Consider the following 24,208-nt stretch of genomic DNA (forward strand, 5'->3'; position numbering starts at 1 on the left):
TGGAGAACACCTGGTCGCAGTTTTTCTATGTCATTGAAGATACTTTTGTAGGTACCCTTTTCAAGGTTAAATATTCTTAATTCCTTTCATCTGTTCTCATATGTACTAACTAAATCCTTTTTTTGTTCCACCTCTGAACTTTCTTCAAGGCCTTCATAAACTTAATAAATAATAAAACTAGATACTATACTGTAGCATAGGTTCAAATAGTAGAAAATACTATTGAAGAACTACCTACTATACTCAGAGTGTTAAATTTAAGCCCTAATTCTAACCTGTCTACTCCTGCTTGAGCTTGAGATCAGCCATAAGACTTACGACCTTCCATGCCTTCCTTGTACGAGTCCTCTCCTGTCAAATAAGGCTATTGGCTTAACTCTCTGTAGAGTACTTTCCAAGTCTAACAATCCATGATTCTTTGTGATTTGAATACAGTAGAAATACTCGATTTTCTGGTTTCAAATTATGAGCAGACTGCACAGATCTATAGAGAGGTGGCTGTTTTACGTTCTGGTTCACCAGAAGATGTAACGAGCAAGGCAGTGACATTACCAGACCAGAGTGTGGAAACCAAGACTCACATACAGAATATGCCTATAGAATCTAGCCTTTTTAAGACTGGAGGCATCTTGCAATCTTAAATGGAGGGTGAGTTTATGAATAAAAATAGAGATGGACAGCCAGGAATGGTATGGAAAGGAAAATTCTCACGTTGGAGATGTAGGGTATAAAGGTTTTTGTTTCGTTTTATGGATTCCCCTTTAAAAAAATATTTGTCTCAAAAAGCATTGCAATCTACTTTTCACAAGTGTTGAAAAAGCAAGAGAATTAAAAATCCTGAAAAAGTTACCAAAGTAGAAAGCTCATTTTCTAGACATCCTAAACAACAGGACAAACAGTCCTTTTAGAAGTCTATCTGAGTGTCTGCAGATAGGATGACAGTGAAATCTGACTACACAATTGCTAGTGGCCCTCATGACCTTTTAGTAGTGTCACAGCAATGCCTCCGAGGGCAGTGAGCTGCACTAGGTAAAGCAGGATGTCCTGAGGGCCTCCTCAGGGGAGGCAGGCAGGAAGGCCAATGTTGTTGTTCTACTTAAGATTGAATTTGGAAAAAAGGTTCTGCCAATTAAATTTTTCCCCAGGCCATAATTTTTAGTTTTTAATCAAATTCATATGTCCCCAAGCACAATTTATTTTAAGCCTGTTTTAATTTCCTTTAGGACCCTGAAATTGTGTGACTGGGCTGGATGACTGCTCAGGTGTAAACAATTCTATGCCTGGGTAAAATCAAAGGCATTCCTTCTCGGTGAGTATGGGGATATACACCATATCCTGGTGAACCCACCCCGGGTGCACTGGACATGTGAGTACTCACATTTAAATACAATCAACCAGCATGGGGGGAAATCCAAACAATAAGAGAGAAGCACGGTATATTCAACTCACCAAAAAAGGTCTTGAGTCAAGTAACTGTTCTAGAATTTACAATAAGTTATTAGAACTAATTTGTTTGGCTTTTCATTTTTTAATGCTATGAATTTTTAAAGGGAAATAAATGGGTAACAAATTACAAATAGAAATAAAAGTTGTAGTTAAATTTTGAATTGGTTCCAATTCAGTATCAGGAGGTTACAGTGTGTGGAGGTTGTAATGCTTGGGCAACAAATGATTGGGTCTTGAAGATAATTCTCTAAACAATGTTACTGCTGAAAGTGAAATATAAGAAATTAGTCTGCAATGTCTTCTGGGGAGAGACTCTGGATTCTTTTTCTCCTGTACAAAGAAATGCAGTTCTGACAATGGTACATGAGATTAACTTTTTGAGAAGCAAAACCGGGATCTTTACAAGTTTTTTTGTTTGTTGTTTTCTAAAGCCATGTTACAGAAAGTGTGCTCAGCGGAAGAAGTATCAGCATCACCCAGGAGTGAGTTAGCTGTGCAGACTCTCAGGTTCCATATCTCAGAACCACCAACCGGAATCTGAATTGGCTTAAATAGGATTGCCAAGTGTTCAAATGCATATTACAATTTGGGACCTCCTTGCTAAAGTTCCTTCCAGTCTGAAGAGTTTATGATTTTACAATTTAAAAAATCTGACTGTTGACGAAAGTGTCTTTGAAATAAGATAAAAAGGAAATTCACTGAACCTGAACATAATAACATTTTAATGAAAGGAAAGGACTGTGCTAGGCATAAGTTTTATCTCATTCAATCCTCACAACAACCCTGAGAGATGGATATTATTATCTTCTTTTTACAGAGGAAGAAACAGAAGTGGTCAGAAGAGAAATGATTTGCCAAGGCTGCACAGTCTGTACACCTGTTACCTTGGGAAGCCAGGTCTTTCTCACTCCAAATCCTATGCTGCTTCTACACCACTGATCAGGAGAAGGACATCAGAAGAGGTGCCCAGTATAGTCACAAAAAAACAAACCAAGTGAGACTTACCAAACAAACAAATGTTTACTGATTACTTACTCTGGGTCAAGAACTGTGCTTTTCTAAGAAGAAAGGTGAAATATATGAGCAAGAAAACAAAATTAAGTCACAATATAATGAGTATAAAATCTGTGATTCATGTAAATACTAAAGATAAGCAGATTTTTTTAATGATTTGACATAAAAAATAAGCAATTAAACCATAGACTACAAAGTTTCAAACCGGCCACACTTCTCCATTGTTCTATTTCATTTATTTTTGCATTTTTCTTTTAGACATTATATATCTATTCTGCCTAGTGATTCAAAATATAATCTACTTCCCACAAACAGCAGATGGCACCATGCGTCAGTGAAAGAATGACAAAAAGTCATAAAGGTCAAACTGTCAAAATTAATATCTTTTCAAAAATAACTCAAATTTTCTAATTAGCTGTATAACAGTGACAGATACTTTAAAAGACTTCATTTTGAAAATTCACTGTAGATTAAGTTACTTTAGATCCAGCCTTGATCAAAAACTGTGTGAGAAAATAAAAAAGGAAAGAGGCATCCTAATTTATAAAAAATCTGCTGCAAATCAGTTTATAAATAGAGCTTATGGCTTTACTAATCCTAACATGAAAACCCCAAACTAGTAAAGATTTCTAGAAGAATAAAATCAAAAGGGAAATGCAAAGTGCCAAATTACTAAACAAACAAATTTAATATATAAATTAAGGATCATAAAATTATCATATCTTCAAAACTGACCTCAATCAATAAAGAATTTGTGGTACTGTCAACTACAGCTCATACAGAATTATACAATTTACCACCAAATCAAATCACAATTTTTTTCTGTGACTCCACATACTCCCAAGCACTGTCCCAGACAGAATAAAAACCTAGGAGGCGCGCTAGATCAAAACACGGTAGAGTATGCACCCTTCTCTTCTGTGACCCAGTAAAACCCCGGGCTGCCGAAGCGGAGGACGCAAACTCAAAAATTACCCCACCAGACCGGCCCCTAGACTGTCTCTTTTTCAAAGACGGAAAAGAGATTTCATATACACAATTTCTGTAAAAGTTATAGAAAGAGGGGCTGGCCCCGTGGCTGAGTGGTTAAGTTCGCGCGCTCCGCTGCGGGCGGCCCAGTGTTTCGTTGGTTCGGGTCCTGGGCACAGACATGGCACTGCTCATCGGGCCATGCTGAGGCAGCGTCCCACATGCCACAACTAGAAGGACCCACAACGAAGAATATACAACTATGTACTGGGGGGCTTTGGGGAGAAAAAGGAAAAAAATAAAATCTTAAAAAAAAGTTATAGAAAGAAAATGAGTTTAAAAGACAAAAATAAAAAGTGATGTAAAAGAGTACACATTATTGATGTTTCCAATTTGTAAGTGTCTATTCCACTAAACCTCTTATTTTCCAAAGAAAAAACTTGTGGGGGAGAAAAAGGAGATCATGTTTCCAGAAGCAAAACAAAACAAAACCAACAATAACTCATGAAAATTTTCCTGCAATATATTCCTTTCTCAACCTTTAAACTAAGTATGTAGTGCTTGGGGAAGAGGGTAATGTTTTCCACTGTCCCAGACAGGTATTTTTCCTGGATAAAATACAGCAATAATACTTCTTAAGCATTTAACTTACAGTTAGCTCTGACCTTCAATTGCACAAGTACATTTTAGGTCCAAACAATAAATAAAGGAAAAATGAAAATCCATTTAACAAATACTCTTGGCTCTAGGTAGGTGTTCTTTTCTGATCCAGTCCAATCCTATTCTCCCCTACCTCATCTTTTCTCATTGATCTGTCAGAATCTATTGAAGAGCCCCCCAATCCTTAATCATGCCCTTAACAGCAACCCTGGCTTCTTTTTCTGAAATATGAATTCATCCCCCACCACTCGTCTCCTCTGCTGACACTTTCTGCTAACCACCATTAGCTCTTAAATGGGCAGTAGTCCCTCAGTGGTTTCCCTGATCTCCTTATCCTCCTTCAACGCTTTCGCAACAGCCATAGTCACCAGTGAAACACTTAAAGCAAACCATGCAATTCCATGCTTATGGATCCTCGATGGCTTCTCACTGCACTTGGGATGAAATCCCATGTCCTCCTCAACGTGGCTGCCAAACTCTGGTATTATTTGGGTCCACCAACGTCTTGGCCAACTGCTCTCTGTGTTCTAGAATTTCTGGCATTCATTCATTCATTCATTCATTCATTTATTTATTTTCGAGGAAGACTGGCCCTGAGCTAACATCAGTGCCCATCTTCCTCTACTTTATATGTGGGACGCCTACCACAGCATGGTTTGCCACGCAGTGCCATGTCCAGGATCTGAACCGGCGAACTCCTGGCCCCCAAGGGGAACGTGTGCACTCAACCGCTGCACAACCGGGATGGCCCCACTGGCTTTCTTTTAGTTCATCCCACCCAAAAGCCTCATACATGTATTACCTCCACTCATCACTGGGAATTCTCTTACTCATCTCTTAGATCTCAATTCTAAATGTCACTCACCCAGAGAAACCATTCTTGAAACCCTAATCTAAAATAGGTTTACTTATTAAAAAATCTTAAGGCAGCTTGTATTTTCCCTTCATAGCATTTATTATAATGTATAATCATATACGTTTTTCGTATTTATTATCTGTCTTCCCATCAGCCTGTTAGCTCCATGGATACAAAGAAAATGTCTATTCTATTAAGCATGGTATCTATTAGGTCTAGCTCAGTGTCAGGACATACTAAGTGTTCAATATTTATTAAATAGTAAATGAATGATTGGATGAATGAATAAGACATTCCTTTTACTGAGTATCTCTGGTCTCCTAGATGTTTAATTGATGAGCTATCAGTTATTATTTTTCCGGAGACAAAAGACAAAGCCTCCCTTCAAAACAACCTGGAAGCATATGCTGCTCATCTTTTGGCTTTCCTGGCATCCTCCTAACTGCTTAAGTACTAGTCTGTCTCATATTCATGCCTGGAATTAGACAGTCATCCACTTTCACTCTTTCCAATGCCTTTGAAAGTAAATTACTCATGAGTCCTTTTAGACCCCCAAATAAACCTTTAATAACCCAAGCTTTAAAAACCACTTATCCTGCTGACATAATGCAACACACTAACTAATGTATTCTATGAATTCTTTTCCCCTCAAATATGAGAAACCACAACAAAGAAAAGGCTATAAAAGAAAATCTAATCTAAAAATTTTGCATACATTGTATGTGTTCCCTCCCTCATAACTCCACAAAAATGTAGTACTGTTAGGCAATTTGGCATACCACATAATCTTAAATGTATACTTACTGCAAAAGATAAAAGGCACAAAGGCAAAAGGATAGACTTGTAAAAGCCACAATCCACATGTCAGAATTCATTTTTTTAACTTATTTTTTTATTGAGATATAATTGACTTATAACATTATATTAGTTTCAGGTGTACAACTAACGATTCAACTTTGTACACACTATGAAACAATGACCACACTACGTCTACTTACCATCCATCACCACATGTAATTACAGGATTTTTTTCTTGTGATGAGAACTTTTAAGATTTACACTCTTAGCAACTCTTAAATATGCGATACAGTATTATTAACTACAGTCCCCTTGCTGTACATTACATCACCATGACTTATTTATTTTATAACTTGAAGTTTGTACCTTTTGACCCCCTTCACCCATTTTGCTTACCCCCCAATCTTCTCTCCTCTGGCAACCACCAATCTGTTCTCTGTATCTATGAGCTCAGCTTGTTTGTTTTGTTTGTTTTAGATTCCATATATGAGTGAAATCATATGGTATTCGTCTTTCTCTGACTTATTTCACTTAGCATAATGCCCTCAAGATCCATCCACGTTGCCGCAAATGGCAAGATTCTATTCTTTTTTATGGCTGTATCATAGAAATATACCACATCTTCTTTACCTATGCACTCATTGATGGGCACTTTCCATGTCTTGGCTATCGGAAATAATGCTGTCATGAACACAGGGGTGCACATATCTTTTCAAATTAGGGTTTTCATTTTCTTCTGATAAATACTCAGAAGTGAAATTGCTGGATCATATGGTAGCTCTATTTTTAATTCTTTGAGGGACCTTCATACTGTTTTCTGTAGTGGCTGCACCAATTTACATTTCCACCAACAGTGCATGAGGGTTCTCTTTTTTCCTCATCCTCGCCAACACTCATTTCTTGTTTTTCTGATGATAGCCATTCTAACAGGTGTTAGGTGATATTTCATTGTGGTTTTGATTTGCATTTTCCCGATGATTAGTGATACTGAGTATCTTTTCATGTGCCTGTTGGCCATGTGTATGCCTTCTTTGGAAAATGTCTATTCAGGTACTCTGCCCGTTTTTTAATTGGATTGTTTGTTTTTTTGCTCTTGAGTTGTATGAATTCTTTATATATTTTAGAAACTAATCTCTTATCAAATATAAAATTTATAAATATTTTATCCCATTTAATACATTGCCTTTTCATTTTGTTGACAATTTCCTTTGCTGTGCAGAAGTATTTTAGTTTGATATAGTCACCCTTGTTTATTTTTGCTTTTGTTGCCTTTGTTTTTGGAGTCAGACCCAAAACATTATTGCTAAGACCAATGTCAAGGAGCTTAGCGCTTATGTTTTCTTCTAGGAATTTTATAGTTTCAGGTCTTACATTCAAGTCTTTAATCTATTTTGAGTTAATTTTCTTGTATGGTGTATAATAGTAGTCTGGTTTCATTCTTTTGCATGTGGCTGTCCAGTTTTCTCAACACCAGGTGTTGAAGAGACCGTCCCTTCCCCATTGTATATTCTTGCCTCCGTTGTCATAGATTAATTGACCATATATGCATGGGTTTATTTCTGGGCTCTGTATTCTGCTCCATTGATCTATGTGTCTGTTTTTATGCCATTCCACACTGTTTTGATTGTGATAGCTTTGTAATATAGTTTGAAATCAGGAAGTGTGATGCCTCCAGCTTTATTCTTCCTCCTCAAGATTGCTTTGGCTATTCAGGGTCTTTGGTTGTTCCGTACAAGTTTTAGGATTGTTTGCTCTATTTCTGTGCCATTGGAATTTTGATAGAGCTTCACTTAATCTGTAGATTGCTTTGGGTAGTATGGACATTTTAACAATATTAATTCTTCTAATCCACGAGCACAAAATATCTTTCCATTTATTTGTGTCTTCTTCAATTTCTTTCATCAAGTCTTATAGTTTCAATGTATAGGTCTTTCACCTCCTTTGTTAAATTTATTACTAGGTATTTCATTCTTTTCGATGCATTTGTAAATGGGACTGTTTTCTTAATTTCTTGTTCTGATAGTTCGCTGTGAGTGTATAGAAATGCAACAGATTTTTGTATATTGATTTTTTATCCTGCCACTTTACTGAAATCGTTTATTAGTTCTAACAGTTTTTTGGTGGAGTCATTAGAGTTTTCTATATATAAAATCATGTCATCTGCAAATAGTGACTGTTTTACTTCTTGCTTTCCAATTTGGAGGTCAGCATTCATTCTCAATGTTTAATTCTCATTGAATATATGTCAGTTGATATTACAACGCAATTATCTTAGCTCTCTCATATTTACCTTTCTAAACATCTGTTTCATCATTTAAACTTTCCATAACTTCCCATTTATATAACTGTGCTTTCCAAACTGGGGTATGCCAACTCCAAGGTACAGATAGCTGTGTGTGAGGGGAGGAAAAGCCAAAGCAAATATGCTACATCTCCTTGGACAAACAATTTTTACTTGAATATTTTAAGAAAAAAATATTCATACTAAAACAGCTATGGCTCTACTATGGAGCAAAATACAAAATTCAAAAATGAATTTTTAATATATGATATGCATCTTTAAAGAAGCTTTGAGTTTGCGAGAATATCAGACACATAATAGAAACTCAATAAATGTGTCAAAAAGATATCACAGAGGACTTCATTCATTTATTATATAAATAGTGACTACTATGGCGCAGCAATACTGGGATTGAACAGTGGACTTCCCCCAATTTGGATCGGGTGTTCCTTGTTCTTAAGAGCTCATCTCTATATGATGATTCTTAGTATAATACTAGGTTGACCATGGAAATTGCCAATATTCAATAATTTTTGACTTAAAAAATGGCAAATTACTGGGGCTGGCCCCGTGGCCGAGTGGTTAAGTTTGTGCACTCCGCTCCAGGCGGCCCAGTGTTTCGTTGGTTCAAATCCTGGGCACGGACATGGCACTGCTCATCAAACCATGCTGAGGCAGCGTCCCACATGCCACAACTAGAAGGACCCACAACGAAGAATATACAACTATGTACTGGGGGACTTTGGGGAGAAAAAGGAAAAAAATAAGATCTTTAAAAAAAAAATGGCAAATTACTATGATTCAATATAATACAAGAGTCTTTCTATCTTATTTGTATCTGATCACCCCAACTTGCCTCCTTCCAAAAATATCTGTTAGCTCTTTGTCTCCATCATCAAGCACTGTGACTGGCCTAAAACAGAGCACAATAAAAGTTAGCTTAGGGCTCAGCCTGGGTTGTTTGTACACAGTGACTACAAACAAGCGTCTGAAGTTCCATATTTTGAAAGAAAGACTGGTAACAGAAACCCTGCACCCCCTTCAGGTTGAGGCACAGAAGACTCCTGTTAGCTTTAACACTACTAGCAGAGCATGAGATAACAAGTGGGAAAAGCTAATCACATTCATGTTCCCACACCCTAACTGAACAAAGTGTTTATTCTACAGCATGCTACTGAGCTTACACACAACAAAACTATTATAATAAACAATTCATATAAGTGTAGAATATTTTAGGCTGGATCATCTATTTTTATTGTCAAAGAAAGAAATATGTTTAGTCAAAGTAAGAGTGCCTGATATCAACCATGAAGAATTTATTGAGTATCAAGCCACACCTCTCTTTTCAAAAAATGGTATTTGTGAATCTGATTTTTAAAAAGCTTTGATACTTTGGGAAAAGGAGAAGTTTTAGATTTTCAAGAGAGAATTTTAAGCTTAATATATAGGAAACTATTAATGACCATATATCATTTTCTAACTTAGTGAAAGTAAAAATCCAAATAAGGCCCCCAAATAGTCTGTATTGGAAGAATGCAGGTTCATCTTCCATTCTCTGCTTGGCAACTGCTAACTCTAAAAGGTTCCAACTTGTTCTTTGCCAAAATCTTCATGAAATAAAATGATCTGCCTATTTTTAATCACAATTTGTCCTGCTGCAGTATTTCTGTGAAACAAATCTGATCCAGATACTAGTGCCGAGGAAGTTTAGCTGTTAAAACACTCATCTGTTCTCTGTCAACTTGGCTTTGTTGATAGGCCCACGGTAATATCTGACCAAAATAGCCTTGAAAAAAATCAACAGACCCAGGTTTTTACCCCAGAATGAGCACAACCACAGAAACATTGCTGTGTTTCCCTTAAGTTTTGTGTTTCCCTGAATTTATTACCTTGGATTTCACTTCCTAGAATTTGCCAATATAATGAATTCTAAGAAATGAAAAAGTGCACTATCTCTTGCCTCTCCATCCACTCTTCTCAATCCTCCAGAGAAAAGACTATCCCTATATAATTCAATAACTACCATCCAGGACAGAAAGTCATTCCCTAGTAACTCTGCTATGCTACTGTTGATGATTAAAATGATCAAAAAGCACGTATTCTTTAGCGCAAACACATTTCAATGTATAAGTACAAAAAACTGTTAAATCAACATTCCTTAAACTTTGGAAAATTTAAAAATTTGGGAGTATTTGTTAAACATGCAGATTTCTAGGGTCATATCCTCAAAGAATCCTGAGTCTAAGATGGATCTATAGAATCTGAGTGATTAACAAGCACTCCCCAATTCCCTTATTATTTGAATTGAGATATAATTCAATATCATAAAATTCAACCTTTAAAAAAGTGTACAATTCAGAGGTTTTTAGTATATTCACAAGGTTGTACAACCATCCCCACTATCTAATTCCAGAACATTTCATCACCCCGAAAAGAAACTTTGTACCCATTAGCAGTCACTCGCCAATCCCTCCTCCTCCTCACAACTACTAATCTACTTTCTGTGTCTGTAGATTTGCCTGGCTTCTTTCACTTTGTATATTGTATTCAAGGTTCATCTATGTTGTATCATGTATCAGTATACCATTCCTTTTCGTGGCTGAATAATATTCCATTCTATGGGTTTACCACATTTTGGTTATTCATTTGCCAATTGATGGACATTTGGGTTGTGTCTACGTTTTAGCTATTATGAATGACACTAGCATGACCATTCCAGGCTTTTTGGGTAAACCTTTGTGTTTAGCTCTCTTGGGTATATACATAGGAGTTGAATTGCTAGGTCATTTGTAACTCTATTTTTAACTTTTTGAAGAATTGCCAAACAGTTTTTCAAAGTCACTGTACTATTTTACAGTCTCACCAGCTATTTATGAGGGTTCCATTTTCTTCACAGCCTCACCAACACTAGTTTTTGTCCATCTTTTTGATTATAGCTATCCTTGTGAGTGTGAAGTGGTATATCACTGTGGTTTTAATTTGCCTTCCCTTGATGGCTCATGATGTTAAACATCTTTTTATGTGTTTATTGGCTATTTGTATATCTTCTTTGGAGAAATATCTATTCCAAATTCTTTGTCCACTTTTAAATTAGGTTATCTGTCTTTTTGTTGTTGAATGGTAAGAGTTCCTTCTATATTCTAGATAGAAATCCCTTATCAGATATATAATCTGCAAATACTTTCTTCCATTCTGTGGGTTATTTTTTCACTTGTTGACAGTGTCCTTTACATAGACATTTTTAATTTTGAAGTCCAATTTACCTATTCATTCTTTTATTGCTTGTACTTTAAGTGTCATATGTAAGAAACCATTGTCTAAATCCAAGGTCATGGAAATTTACACTTAGGTTTTCTTCTAACACTTTTACAGTTTTAGCTCTCACATTTAGGCCTCTGATCCATTTTAAGTTAATTCTTATATATGGTTTGAGGTAGTGGTACAGGTTCATTCTTTTATATGTCAATATCTAGTTATCCCAGCAACTTTGTTGGAAACGCTATTTTCTCCTTATTGAATTGTCTTAGTACCCTCTTCAAAAGTCAATTACTCATAAATATATATTTCTGAACTCTCAATTCTAATTCATTAATCCATATATTTATACCTATGCCATTACTACACAGTTTTGATTACTGTAGCTTTGTAGTAAGTTTTGAAGTAGCATCTCTCATCAGTAGCTTTCTGATGAAAGCTGTGTATGAATCATATTTTGAGAAATACTGGCTTGTGCCTTGAAGCATAACTACATTTATTCTATCAATCTGTCTTATTTATAACCATTACAAACACATCTTTTGTAATATGGGCTTCTAAAATAAAAATATATTAATTTATTTATCATTATTTAGAATTACTCTTACCACATCCACATTTCCCTCAAAAGAATAAAATTTCTTCTTGTTACATAATCAGAGGTCACAAATTACAATCTTTAGCTGAATTTTGTCTTATGATGAACTCTATTTGCCATATGATATCTTTACAACTGCTAAATTTGAGTTCCTTTACATGGAGCATGTACTCTCAGTTCATCCCAGTCCCCACTACTCAGGATTAAGTTATACCTAGCCTATTTCACTTATTTATGTGCATTTGAGTTAGCCATATCTAGTCTAAAGAAATCCTTAAATTAACCCATTAAAGAAAAGTTCTGATTTCTTTTATTTTGTTGTAACCAACACAATGTTTTCAAAGGTTTTATCCAAAAGCTAGATAAAATTCAAGGCTCTTTTCTTGAACTTACGAAGATTTAACAGATACTTATTAAGAGTAGTTCTATGACTTGGAAGATCAGGTAAAGGGAGTGAAACTCTACTAAGTTCAAAATATTATTTGTTATCAAGTCTAGTAAAGATTCAAAAGTTGAATAGAGTTAATATGGTGGGTAAAACATAATTTAGGTTTATCGGTAAATTTCAGATAAAATCTAAATTTATCTTTAATTACCAACAATAATATTAAATTGGCTCACATTTCTTAGAGAAAAATCCACAGGAAAAAAAATGTTAGCTGGCACAATTTTAAAAAGTCATTTTAAAGAGCGGTAGAAGGCCTCAGAAAATAAGACTGCACTATAAGGAAGGAGTTGGCCCTCTACCTGAGGAAACGCATGTACTTATTAGCCATGGCTGTAGGTTCACCATAATCTTCTCTCCTGTCCTTCCCTACCTCCCAAAAAGGGATTCACGTAGGCTGCTCTGGGTCTCCACCATTCTCATACTCAGCCTGTTATACCTAGAGGAATGTTTTACTGTCACTAGAACAGTATGTGATGATAAATTATACTGAGGGTCTCAAAAATGGATGGGATTATTAAATGTTAAGAACTGGGTAAAATCCAATTGGACCATCAGATGAGCCAGGACAGAGTTTTTCCTCCTCTCTCATCCTCTTCCTGGGGCATAGCACATCTTTGCTTTTTCTTTTGGGACTGGGCACAAACTGACCCAGGATAACAGAAGGGGGTCTTTTGTAATACAAACCTAAAAAGAGAAATCAGGTAGGGATTCTTCATAACAAAGTCATGCCATCAGGTAGTCATCTTGGTAGAGGGAAATGTCTGACTGTCCTGTATAGAGTAGATCCTGAGGGCCAATGCAAGCTGTTTTCTTTCACTCTCTTTTTTAGCCTACTTGGATCAGAAACATTCTCCAGGGTAAAATCAGGTGAAACTAAATAACTGAAACCCAGGCCAAAAACCCTTTAAGAAGAAGACGAAAGACGATAGGGCAAAGGAATAAAAGCAGAAGGTATAAGATGGAGAGTCTGGAGAAATATGTAAAGAGAGAGGAAGCTTCACAGAGCGGTTGCTTGAAGCATGGGGGTGCTGAAAAGATGCAGGTGTTGCTCTTGAGGAGCAGGTGATATGGATAAAAGATGAATTCTGTGTGGATTACAACAGTTAACTTGAGCTTGGAGAAAAGAATTACTCTACACATCTTTCAAGACTCACTGGTTTAACTGATCAGCTAACAGTGAGACTTCTTTTTTCTTTCAGTATTGGACTGTATCATTATGCTCTTCTAATATTAAGAAAGAGACTCTCACAGAACAAGGAATATTTGTCAAATTTCAACGTGGTGCATTATCAGACATAAACAGGAAGAAACTATAATGATTTTTGAAAAAAAATAAGATGTGGAACAAGAACTGGATCATATTTCTAGATAGGTAAATAGGCAAAGTAATATCTGTCTTCTAAAGGTGACCTGTTTTTTAGAAGCCTGAAAATTTCACATATTTCAAGGTTAACTCATGGTATCTGAATATGTTCAGCACTATTAGCTTCGACCCATAGTCACTTATTTTAAACTGTTTACTTTTCAGGTTGAAAGCTTATTAATTATTAGATAAAATGTGCTTTGTATTTAAGAGAAAAAAGAGCATTTAAATTAGAGGTTTTATCAGCACTGCTGGATATCTATCTTTCATCCTTTTACAAAGAGTCACATATTAATAATAATAGATGATCTTTTAAATACACTTAAAAGCAAAGAGAGATTATGAATACTAGGAATGCACTAATTTTTCTCTGTATTAAGTATTCTTTTTTTTGTTTTTTTTTTGAGGAAGATTAGCCCTGAGCTAACTGCTGCCAATCCTCCTCTTTTTGCTGAGGGAGACTGGCCCTAAGTTAACATCTGTGCCCATCTTCCTCTACTTTATACGTGGGACGCCTACCACAGCATGGCTTGCCAAGTGATGCCATGTCCGCATCCGGGATCCGAACAGGCAAACCCCAGGCCGCCGGAGCAGAATGTGCACACTTAACCACTGCGCCACCAGGCTGGCCCTGTATTACGGATTCTTGTGGACAAAATGCCTATCTGTCAATTAGCATAAACGAGACGACTAGTCAGAAGCAGTATGTACCTACTTCTTTGGGATAATGGAGAACAACTAGACCAAGACCACTAAATGCCTTAAGTAAGAAACAATTACTAGACTGTGATGCAGTCCAAGCCGCAATCCAATAGGTCAATGAGCCATTGGAACATGCAAGAAATTGTTCTAGTCAATTATGGAAATTATCCTGGTAATATTCCTCAGCAAAGAAGAGCAAAATGGGCTATATTACAAGGACACAGACAAGAAGCAAAATGTCAAGGGGACTTCTGAAAAACAAAAGCTTCTGAGAACCATCATAGGACAATCCAAAAAGCAGGAGACCAGAAGGTCCTATTATGCCTCTTTTTAACCAATGCAATCAGCAATTCTAGTACTGGTAGTGGATATTGTATGTCTTGAGATAATTAAGAGACCCTGGGCAAATGATGAAAAAGTCAAACCACTGTTTGATTAAAAACGCCAAACAATGGATGCTCATGGTAAAGTAGCTGAAAAGGGAAGCTAGAGAAGAATATCAGGAGCATCCGAAGAAGCCATTTAATGGTGGTATTCTGCTCGACCGTAGAAGGAACATTGGGGAAATGAGGTCAAGAGTCTTGGACTGAGAGACCTCAACTGATGCTGAGAGTTGATAAGAGTCCAACCTTTAAACGAGAGTAGATAATGGGGGCTTCTTAAGAGAAGCAAAGACTATTGGTCTGTTTGCTATAGAGACAGAAAAGAACAATCATGCTACTGCTCGTGTGAATTAAAAAAACAAAAACAAAAAACTATTTGTAAGTTGGCGAACTTAGAAGGTAAGGAAGGTGAAAGGCAGCAGCATGTTCGCAGAAGGTAACAAGTGGGACAGGGTATGTAAAGCTTTTAGTACAGTCTGTGGCCCAAAAATACTCCCCAGAAAAGCCTGACAGTATCCTGTCCCAAATCTTTGAGACTTAAAAAGAGAAGTCTGAGAGTTTATCAGCAAAAATTGGATATGAATAAAACTGGATGGTGAAGGCAAGTACCTACTCTCTAAAACAAGCTCTCATTTTCAATCTACTTCCAAGAGATATTGTATTGTAGAGTTCCTTCTCTACTGAACAATCTAAACAATTTATACATTGTTGTTACAAATAAGTGCAGTGGAGGTCTTAATACAGTATTACTTAGAAGATGCTTTCATAATCCAATTTCAAGACAATGAGATGCATTCAAATACTTTATATAGTTTTGTAGATAATCATTAAAATAATTTGCATAGATCAAAATCACATGCTGCGTTTACTCAAAACCCTACCTGCAAAAATCATACCATGAAAGTGACTTGGAACATTGCTATCACTTCAACCCTGAGGACCATAATTTTTAAGATTATACTAAAACTGTGCTACTCCTCATTCTCATTAAATAAATATCTATGGCTGGATAATATATAGGTTGTTTTTGAGATGGATTAGAGTTTTATTTAATAAATATTATTTATCAAATGCCAAATTTCAAAGGAGGCAACATTAAGAATTTTAGTCGATGAGGTATATGCACACTAGAAATGTTTTGTTGTGCCAGATCCACCAGTGACCCTTCTCAGAAAATCTGCCTCCATGGACAGCTCTTGTTGAGTGGGCTGTAGGTCATGTGACTCATCCCAAGGCTACCCCTTACCAAAGCATATTGGACAAGAGATTGAAAGGTAACCTAAGGTGACCTGTATCTCTAACCTACGACTATGTAGGCAAATTAAGTTATCCCTCAAGAATTTTGTTTAAAAGATATCTAAGAAGACTGCTAAGAGCTGTTGACACTAGAGTTGAAAGGTGATGGCAGACCCTTCTGAGATATTTTAGGCCCTGTGCAAAACAAAGCCAAAGAGAAGTAGGTCAGGAAAGAAGGGAGAACATCCAATTCATAGACAGAGATAGGGAGGAATAGATATGAGTGCCTGGAGTTTCTTTGGCACCTATCCTTTCTGAGGTCTACTTACTCATCATTTCCTGGATTCCCTCTATATTTATAATAAACCTCACTGTACTTGAGCTACTATGTCTGGGGTTCTGTTTCTTAAAATATCTTAACTACAACAAAAGGAATTCCTAAAGATATTAACTTATTTTTTCTCTTAAAACTCAAGAGCAAAGCTATTTTTCAGCCTGTATGATTTCATAAACACATTTAAATGAAGATAGTAAAAACAATTTTGTCTATTAAGTCTTCACTCCTATTTTCCTTCAACAGATACTTCTTGTGTGTCTACAAGTTGACTAGGCATACAGTAGTGTGCAAAAGAGACATGGCTTCTCTTTTCAGAAATTTAAAATGTAGTGGAAGAAACAGGCACTTCAAAAGTGATACACAGTAAATAATAACCACCAACTACAGGGTGCCATCAGAGAGAGTAAAAAGATGGACCTACTTAAGAATGGGTGATCAGGAAAAGTTCCTTAGAGGAAGTAACATTTAACCTTAGACCTGAAGGAGTTAGCTGGAAAGGATTACATTCTAGGCAGAAGGGAAAGAATATACAAGCGTTTTCAACTTGAACTGATCTTAAGTGTTCCTGAAACTAAAAGAAGGCCAATGCTGAAGTACAGTGAGTAAGAGAAAGACTGACCCTAGGATACCACTGGGGAGAAAGGAAGGGCAAGATCACAGGCCAAGTGAAACAACATGAGTTTTATTTAGTGGCTTTTTCAGCAGAGACGTGACATGATCTGATACATGTTTTATGAAAATCTTCTAGATGCTATGGAGAATAATGAGATAAAAGAGACAGGGGGTTAAGTGGAAAGACTAGTTAGGAGGTTACTGAATAGGATACGATACCGAGTTGGAGACAGAAAACAGGCTTCAAGACCTATTTTGGAAGTGGACTTGATAAACCAGTGAGCACAATATCTTTCAAATATGTTCAATTATGAATTGCCCAGAGATACACACATATGTAATAAAAACAAAGACATGAATGGGAATGATAAACATTGAATTCTGTATAACGCTTCCTCTGAGGGAAGCAAAGGAGGGTGTGGTCAGGAAGAGATAATAACATACAAAGCTAATTTCACTGCTATGGTTTTATTTCTCAACCAGAGAGGTAGATATATAGGAATTCACTGTATGTCTTAATGCTTTTTTGGTATGTTTTAAATATTTAATCATAAAAATAACAGAAGATATTTAGTTATTTTATTCAATCCATGTATATACAGTTTAACTGCTATGAGTTTTTCTGCAACAAAAAATACTACATATATATATATATATATATATATATATATATATAGCGTGTGTGTGTGTGTGTGTGTGTGTGTATAAAGTAATGTTAGTTATTCCAATTCATAATGAACTGAAATATTTTTATTGGAGAAAAATCTGTCACTCTATAACTTTAAGTCAGTAATCACTGCTCTGATTATGAGAACTAAACACGCAACAATTAAATACTGTGGGTTATTGAACCGGTTCAAAGTACATAAAGTCTTCATGAGTCTTCAAAGTAATGTGGGTCTGACTTTACTGAAACAAAATGCCACCCCTATTTTTGGCAGTGAACATGTACCTGTATTTTAAAGTACTATGTTTGACATGCTTATTCCCCCATTGATCATCTTTCATAATTATTCCATCTTCTACATTTCTTACTTAAAGGTAGTAATATTGACCTTACATGTTTCCAAGGGTACCAAAACCTGCTTCTAGAGGAAACATTGCAGAGAAATTATAAGCCAAGCACTGCCAGAAAAAAGTATGTAACAATAAGATTCCCCAGTCACTGCACAACATCATCTGTCTCCAAGATGCCCCCTGAAGCACAGGAGCTGAACAAGCAGCCATCCTTCCCTCCCACCACATCAAATGAAAACATGTCATCAATAAAACCTACCCGACATGATCCAGCAGCACATCCTGTCCTTTCTCTCTAGCTTTGAAATCTGTCCAGAATTCAACAATTTCTCACCACCTCCACTGCCACTAATTTGGTCGAAGCAACACAGATTACTGCAATTGCCTCCTAACTGGTCTCCCACTTCCCCCTTTGAATGCTCCCACAGTCTTTTTTCAACAACACAACCTGAGCGATCAGGATAAAACATACATCAGAGCGCGCTACTCAAAACTCTCCAGTGGTTTCCCATCCCAGTCCAGTCAAACCCAAATTCTCTACAATGGTCAAAAGACACTATTAAGATCTGCCACATCTCTGTTCATTCATCTGTCTCCATAGCTTAACACTCTCATATACTATATATTCTACTTAGTCATTTGTTTATTGTCTCTCTCTTTCACAAGGATAAAAACTTAATGAGGGCAAGAGTCTTAGCCGCTTTTTCTTTACTGTTGTATCCACAAACTTCAATAGTGCCAAGCATTTGGTAGGAGTTCAATAAATGATTGTTGAATGAATGAATGAATGAATGAATATTTCTCTAAAGGTCACAGGAAGCACAATGTTTCTGCCATTTTAATTTAAGGTTTCTGCCTCTTTCTGTAATGCCAAAATTAATGAAAACACAAGAAAGAGCTGTAAAACATTTGAAGTGAGGATCATAAATACCTTTGTAGGTGGGAAAGAAGTTAGGGTCCAGAAACAAGATTTGTTCTCTAGTCCTGAAGATTTCTACTGATAAGTAAAACTTAAAATAATCTATACTGTATTCATTGGTTAGCACAAGCACTTTTTTCCTACTCTTGTGGTCAATTATTACTCTAGAAGTTTTCAGAAAAATTTATATTTACGTTCTTAATCTTCTTTATATCAGCGCATTCTAATATACTTTAAACTCAACATATTACTTGATAAAGGTGTTCGCTAATTCTACTGTAGCAATCATATTGCAATATATAAACGTATCCAACCAATATATTGTACACCTAAAACTTACACAGCATCATGTGTCAATTATATCTCAATAAAAAATTCAGCATATCACTGTTTGAGGGAGCAAAATGAGGGCAAAGAGTAAGAATACTGGGGCTGGCCCCGTGGCCGAGTGGTTAAGTTCGCGCGCTCCGCTGCAGGCGGCCCAGTGTTTCGTCGGTTCGAATCCTGGGCGCGGACATGGCACTGCTCGTCAGACCACGCTGAGGCAGCGTCCCACATGCCACAACTAGAGGAACCCACAACGAAGAATGCACAACTATGTACCAGGGGGCTTTGGGGAGAAAAAGGAAAAAATAAAAAATCTTAAAAAAAAAAAAAAAAGAGTAAGAATACTACATAATGAATCTACTCTTCAGACAACAGCTTACTACTTTGAGAGGGGGATTATACTTGGTGGTATTTAATCACATGTTGTAGTACCGTCATTTTTTTAAATTATCCTAAGAAGAAAGGAGAGGCAGGAAATATACTTCTAATTTGAAGGGTCAATGATTTCCCTAAATTTCATGAAATATCAAGTTACTATATAAAGCTGAATATATTTGATACTCCACAAATTACACTATCTGGAAAGAGTCAACTTCAAACACCAGCTGTCAGTTATCTTGTCAAGACTAAAAAAAAAATACTACTTTCCTTATGTTTTTTGAAAGACTGTGGAAGAAAAAAGCACTTTTGGAGAACTACTTGAACCACTAGTCAAAAGGAAATAAAATGAAATTTCCACTAAGATCAACAGTTAAAATTTTGGTTTTAGCAAAGAAGCATCTCAACTGAGGGGACATAAAGGTGGTTAGAAGGGTATTAAAGAACCAACAGCTAGTTAACACTCTCTTAAGAACCTCTGAGGGGCCAGCCCTGTGGCCGAGTGGTTAAGTTCACGCGCTCTGCTTCAGCAGCCCAGGGTTTCACCAGTTCGAATTCTGGGCGTGGACATGGCACCACTCATCAAACCATGCTGAGGCAGCATCCCACACGTCACAACTAGAAGGACCCACAACTAAAAAATACAAAACTATGTACCAAGGGGCTTTGGGAGAAAAAGGAAAAAAATAAAATCTTTAAAAAAAAAAAAAGAACCTCCGAGATCAGCTAGTTAACCGAAAAAACTGAGAAGCAACTAAAAGGGCTATACAGGTAACTGGAGCAGAATGGAGGGTAATATTATTAACTGAATATTTATTATGTAGCAAGCACAGTGCTAAGCACTTTATATTCATAATCTCATTTAATCTTTAAAACAAACCTGGGGAATAGGCATTGTTAGCCTCATTTTACAGAGAAAGAAACTGAGACATACATAGGTAAAGTAACAAGATGGTATGGGAAGGGTTAAATAAAACGCCAACTATCTTAACTCCAATGGTAAACTGTCTCTATGTTGCTTCTTCTATAGCTGAATACATTGCTGAATTTTCCCCATCAGGGTAACTTCTCTCACATAAGCACAAAAGTGATTCAGCTGTTAGATCCAGTTCTTAGTCTCCATCTGCATACAACTTCAGAGACCAAGTGAATGATTTGAATCACCAGTGAGTTTCATTTTGTCCCGTATTCATAAACTCTAATCTGATCCATGACCTGCCCTCTAAAAAAACCAAACCAAAACAAAACAAAAACTTGCCCATAATCACAGGGAAGACTTTTACTGAACAAAAACAACTTGAAAGGTAATGCTCAAAATACTTTGGAAAGCTGTTTGGTGGCATCTACTAAACCCTAGCATATAGATGCCCTAACCCAGCAATTCCACTCCCAGATGTGCACCACAGAAGTGGACGTACATATTTATCAAAAGAAAAGTTCAAGAATGTTCACAGCAACACTATTCATAATAGCCCTAACCTGGAAACGACCCAAATGCTCATCAACAATAAAATGGATAAATTGGAGTATATTCACACAATGGAACACATAAACCATGCCTAGATGCAACTATATAGATGAATCTCACAAATACAATGATGAATGAAAAGGCTAGACAAAAACGAGTTCATATTGTATGATTCCACTTTACAATTATTAATTATTCCAAGATTACTCTCCGGAGGGGTGGTGACTAGAGTGGCAGTGAAAAGGAGGAGGGGTTCTGAAATGCAGATAACATTCTGCTTTTGTTCACCTGGGTGCTTGTTACATCAGTATGTGCACTTTGTGAAAAATCTTCATGTTTTACACTAAGTTTTGCACATTTTCTTTCATTATGTAATTCTTCAATAAAAAGTTCTCTAAAAAGCAATGTTTTATTGTTGGTGGGTTAACAGCATAGTATTTCCACTATAATTGTTAGTACCTTTAGCCTTTTTCCTATCTCTCCACATAGATAGAGGCAGACAACAAAAAGGAAGGCTTTGTTCTTTTTGAAAAAAATAATTTTCATTTCAATTATTGGATAAATGACAATCTACAGAGAGTTTGATTCATCTCAATATGAGAAAATGTACTTTGAAATTCTAGTTTCAAATCCTGTTGCCATCCATCTTGACTAAATGAAGGAATTAACCGAAGTCACCATATACTCAGTTTTAATAAACATTTTAAATAAAACTATTAACAACCAGGAGTTTTTGATTCATACTGCATTGCCAAAGTCTACTAAAATTCTTCCCTTTTCTGCTACTAAATTAACTTCATATTCTTAACCTCAAGATGAATGAAGAAATCCTTAACAGCATATAGCTTAGGAAAATATGAAATGATGATATGCTTTCTAGGAGTGAAGCCTCGAGCTCAATGTTCTTCTTTCTCACTTTGTAATAGGATCTTTGAACAAAACACTCTGCAGTCCAAAATAATTTTTTTGGTCAGAATGATGAACTTTGAAAAATCAACACTTTTCCATCTGAGAATTTCCTAGCCTTCCATTTGTAACTAAACATTAATTTGTAACTTTCAGGATTTGAATTGTTTTCTTAAAAAAGAGAAAATATGACAAAAACAAACACCCACAGATGATTCTATTTAAGACTATGTTACCATTTCTTCTTTTAAAATATTTTATCACATATAAAAGACTGGTTTTGATATAAATATTTTATTAACTACAAGAAGTAAAGGGGCAAAGAGAAAACACAGACAGGCAGGAAATAAAAGTTTATCTAAAAATTTCCTTTGCAAAACAATCCTCTGACAAAGATGAGTTAGTGGAAAGAATGAATATCCTGAAGCACGCTACAATATTGTTCCCAATCAAGTTTATTTTGAAAGCTGCTTTACTCTGTTAAGGGAAGTTGTCATTTATTTCCCTAGTTACCATGATGCTGTGACTACAACCTACTCCATGTTTTGGAAGCTGTGCAACTTCCTCAAACAGCTACAAAGTACAGGTTTAAGGGAAGGGAAAGTAACATCCATGATGCTTTTATTCATTTTAATGAGCATTAAGATGTTTCGAATATTGTGATTATGAACTGCAGTTGACAAGTGATGAGAAGGCTTATAAATTAACGGTTCTTTTCCCTACCATAAATGTTGCTAATTTTCTTAGCAACTGACATTAGAAATTCAAGTATCTCTAAGATGAAATTTCCTGAGAAATTGTGAATCTGGGTTCCAGAAGACCCATGGACAGTGCTCCAATGTCAGGTACAGCACCATTCAGGTAGAGACTATTCTAGAAAGCCATCATTCCAGTGTGCTAAAGGTAACAGCCCTACTCTACCAGAAGTGACCAAGAAATCCAATTTAACTGGTATAATTAAGTATACTAATTTCACTCTCATTTCTATAATGAACACTATAGAACCAATCTCGTATGAAACTAGATAATCTCTTTCAGCAAAAAAACGTGAAGCAATGATAATGAAGATTTGCAAGCTCCTACTACAAATAAAGATAAAACTGTCAAAATGCCATACCCCTACTTTCCTATTTTTATAAATACGATGAAACACTAAACTTGGCTCATTATACAATGAATGAGAACTATGAATATTTATTTATCAAAACTAACTTTTAGTATTATCTTGTTATAAGATTAAAGAACTCAAAGATATAAATTTGGTTTTTACTTTCAAAGAGTATTGCACTAAATTAGAAGAGTCAGAACTGTTCACCACACCACTTTGGACAATCAGGCAAAGTAGAGTTTTTAGTACAAATGCCTAAATTTGCTTTGTGTATACTGTGATCATAGCATTTTGACTTTGAATAAGGTTTTAGCTTGTAATTCTGCATTCTTTCAGGGTAATTTTAGATAGGCATTTTAGAAACTAATTTGTAAGTAAAGCAAATAGGAGAATTGATGTGTTATCAATGAGGTTCTCTAGCTGTTATATATTCAGAATTTGGGAATTTATTCTGTGACCCTCAGCAAGTCACACAACACTTCTTTATCAAAATATGTTACAAATGTTTAAAAATCTTACATGCTTACAAGCTGCTCTGCAACCTTCAAATATTGTACAACTGCCGACTGGAACCTTTGAAGAACAAAACTCAGCTATGCTTGCATATAAAATAGTTATTGCTGTGGTAGCCTGAGAAATAATAGCTATGCTTTATACAGCTTATACATTGTATCTTTTAAAATCTCATCTCTATAATTAAATTTCTAGTTCCTAGTGTGATGAAAATGGTTAGTCTTTTAAGAGGAAACTTTGTGTAAAAAAAGTAACACAATAATACAAAACTCTCTAGATTATATTCAGCTTATACTTTTGATTACTAGCTTTTTAATTTAAGACAGCTATATTTTTACATACATTTATATCCCCAATAGAAAAAATTATTCTCATCCAGTAACTTTCCTATTACTGCGAAAGTAATAGGAAACATTTTGATGGGCAGTATATGACGTATGTTTGTGTAATATTGCTTATTCTTTAAAAGAATACAGTAAATGTAGCCATCTAAGGAACTAAAAACAATGAAAGAAACAAATTTAGATACTAAGGAATTTTGCAAACTAATTTTTGAAATATTCCACTGTATAAAAATATAATATATGATATGGAAGCTTTAGTTTGTCACTTCT

At 35.8% G+C, this 24,208-nt stretch overlaps 1 protein-coding gene across 7 annotated transcripts in view; it reads right to left on the reverse strand.

The window, feature by feature from the left end:
• RABGAP1L (RAB GTPase activating protein 1 like) overlaps positions 1–24,208 on the reverse strand; it is a 668,256-nt gene that overhangs the window by 229,825 nt on the left and 414,223 nt on the right. The gene's annotated exons all lie outside the window — the stretch shown is intronic.

Source organism: Equus asinus, chromosome 25 (genome assembly GCF_041296235.1).
Source record: "Equus asinus isolate D_3611 breed Donkey chromosome 25, EquAss-T2T_v2, whole genome shotgun sequence".
In the NCBI taxonomy this organism is placed as follows: domain Eukaryota; kingdom Metazoa; phylum Chordata; class Mammalia; order Perissodactyla; family Equidae; genus Equus; species Equus asinus.